The sequence below is a fragment of the Bison bison genome, unplaced genomic scaffold (genome assembly GCF_000754665.1).
Source record: "Bison bison bison isolate TAMUID 2011002044 unplaced genomic scaffold, Bison_UMD1.0 scf7180017864538, whole genome shotgun sequence".
Classification (NCBI taxonomy): domain Eukaryota; kingdom Metazoa; phylum Chordata; class Mammalia; order Artiodactyla; family Bovidae; genus Bison; species Bison bison.
The window spans coordinates 693,015-696,388 of NW_011495086.1; the positions used below are offsets into that span (position 1 = coordinate 693,015).

At 34.0% G+C, this 3,374-nt stretch overlaps 1 pseudogene; it reads right to left on the reverse strand.

Annotated features, from left to right (window-relative positions):
- LOC104982719 overlaps positions 1-1,405 on the reverse strand; it is a 2,970-nt pseudogene extending 1,565 nt beyond the window's left edge.
- Between the last annotated feature and the right edge of the window lie 1,969 nt (positions 1,406-3,374).

Below are 3,374 nucleotides of genomic sequence, written 5' to 3' on the forward strand. Positions count from 1 at the left end.
AGCTTTAGCATCATTCCTTCCAAAGAAATCCCAGGGCTGATCTCCAGAATGGACCTCCACATTGGTTGCTAGCAAATGATTGACCTTCTCCACATGCAGTTTTATAAATATTTTTAAACTTGTAATTTGGAATTATTTTAGGCTTCCTCCTTGTTTTAATGAACTTGATCTAGAAACACAAACATTTATTTACATAGACTGTTTTGCTTTATTTATTAAAAATGTAAAATCATTTCTTAGGCATGGTTATGTTTCTAACACTATTTATTATACCCATCTTCCTTTTCCTAGCTTCCTAAAATTTTTCCTGGACTGAAAGTTTGTCCCTTAGTAAATGGTTTCAGGAAAGAACAAAGTTAGTTTGAATATTCAGTTCTTTTTGTATCAGAATATTAGTAAGTGGACTGTAATCCTTCTAGAAAGCCTAGAACGTAATAACCAGACATCCCTACTCAAAGTCATTTGAAATTAGTTTTCCCCTACATATACTTTTTATTGCAAAGGATCTGGTAGCTCAGATCATAAAGAGTCTGCCTGCAATGCGAGAGACCTGGGTTCGATCTCTGGGTCGGGAAGATCCCCTGGAGAAGGAAATGGCAGTCCAGTCCAGTATTCCTGTCTGGAAAAATCCCATGGATAGAAGAGCCTGGTGGGCTAGAGTCCATGGGGTCACAAAGAGTCGGAAATGACTGAGCGCCTAACACTTTCACTTTCATTTACTACTTAACATTCTGTAATGCTGTGATTTGTAATAAAAAGATAATTTAAACATAGAAACACTTCCAGGATTAACATAGGATAGGACTGCATTGTTTTTCCCTTGCAGAAAAGCAGATGCCTTCTGTCAGTCCTAAAATTAAACATAAGGCAGTTTTCCCTTAGAAACTCGTTTGTCTGCTATAAATGTGCATGACAATATTATCCTCATAAAGTATAATAATTAAAATCGCAGAAAGTTTCTGGAATGGTGGCTTTTCCTCTGGATATTTAGTATTTCTTTAAATAGCATAATTCCTTTTTAAAAAAACTATTAAAGTTTATAGAGCTCATTTAGTTGAATGAGATATTAGGCTATTAAGTATCATTAAGAAAATAGATTAACACTGATATCAGGAGGCAAGTGTTTATAGTTTCTGAATGATATATTGCTTTTAATAAAATTGAAATAATTAATTTTAAAACACATTAGGACTTCCAAAATTAAAAGTCTTTCAACATTCAAGGTCATGGACATGAACCCTTGCTTTATGGTGTTTCAGCTGATTCCCAGGCCCTCTTTTTTTATGCCTGAGGCTCCTGCATACTTATACAATTACTTATTTAACTATTTATTTACTTAGTTATTTCTTTTCTCTTTGGAAAAACTTGGGAGTAAGAAGCTGTACCTATTCACTATTGCCCTCATGCATTCAAAACTAAAATCTCTCTACCCCACTCTCAAAAAGATAGATTTTATGCAGTTCCCATGGAATTTCTGTTGAGTCTTCTCTGGTAAAAAAACAACTGCCTGGAGGTTTTTTTTTTTTTTTCCAATATTTCTGCTAAATTGAATGTAGGGACTTGCCTATTTAATTGGCTTCAAATGAGGTGGTTATTGAATCTCATTATTGCCAATTAAAATTTTCTCTAAAGGACATTATAAAGGGGATCTTTGAAGTTGAGTCCAAGTTTTAGGTAAAGCCCTTCTGCTTAGCCACACCATACACACCAAAAAGTGAGATCTGTTTCTAGACATGCTGGACAGATGACAAAAAATCAATTTTTTTCAACTAAGTTCATTGTCTTACTATCTGAATCTTATTTAGTATAATTTTATATAATAAATGACTAGCAAACTTTTGACTGGTTTTTAGGTATATTCTTACCCTGTAATATCTGCCTCATTCCTTATAGTTAGGCACTGAATTTATAACAGCTAAGGAGAATAAATCATCTTTTATTTAGACAAATAATATGTACAGGTTCCCCGTGTATGGTTGTGTAGGTTGTTCACTGCACGTGTGTACTTGGACAAGAAGCCGTACGGGGACTGGTAGTCATCTTGGGATTTGCTCTTCAAGCCATTTGCCCTTGTAAAGTTATGTCCTCCAAAGAAAGTCACTTTTTCTTCTAATTACCCAAAAGCTGTGACTTGGCTATTATAGCCATTTAATTTGAGAAATTCATGTAGTCATAGAAAAATGTGACACGTGTTCTGAGGCTATGTCACTATCATATAACAAAAATAAGCTGAGGCTTTATCCCTAAGGAACACTACCTTAGATTTACTCCTTTAAATATATTACTTTAATATTGTAAATATTGTATGCATAGAAATTTTTTTAATTTAAATTTATTTATTTTAATTGGAGGCTAATTGCAATATTGGTTCTGCCACACATCAATAGAAATTTTTTTTTTTAATTTACAATAAATAATTTTCTCTCTGTGTTTAAAGTTCCATTTCTTTGTGGGATTTTCATAGGATTTTGACAAATACAATTAAGAAAAACCATCAGAAGTCAAGCAAGTGAAAATGACAGTGGTATGAGATACTGTGCTATCAGTAGGAAATTATTAGGTTGTACATTAAACTGCCATTTTTTTGTGGTTAAATATAGTCAAATGCCATTGCTTTCTTATCGTTCAATCTAACTATTGCTCAGTACCTCAGTATCTAAGTCATGTCTGACTCTTTTCGATCCCATGGACTATAGCCTACCAGGCTCCTCTGTCCATGGGATTTCCCAGGCATGAATACTGGAGTGGGTTGCCATTTCCTTCTCCAATGCATGAAAGTGAAGTGAAAATGAAAGTGAAAGTGAAGTAGCTCAGTTGTGTTCAACTCTTAGCGACTCCATGAACTGCAGCCTACCAGGCTCTTCCGTCCATGGGATTTTCCAGGCAAGAGTACTAGAATGCGGTGCCATTGCCTTCTCCATGGGCTTGTGATTGGAACAAGGTAAATGAAGAAAATCTAAGCAAGTTCCAAATATAAGAGAGGGCGTATAGTAACATAAAAGCAAACTCAACAGCTTTTATAAGGTAACATCATAGATATTTAAATAGCCATTGATATATACATATAGTAAAATAAAAAGGAATCTATTTTGATTATCATTTATTTTTGCTCAAAAAATTTTTATAGTATAAATTTTAAGAATGGTTGTGTTTTCTTAGAACAAACTATTTTGGTTATTATTTTAATGATTTTATTTGGGAGAATGGCTTTCCATTTGAGGCAGCATTTTTCTGGGCTCCAAAATCACTGCAGATGGTGATTGCAGCCATGAAATTAAAAGACGCTTACTCCTTGAAAGGAAAGTTATCACCAACCTAGACAGCATATTGAAAAGCAGAGACATTACTTTGTCAAAAAAGGTCCATCTAGTCAA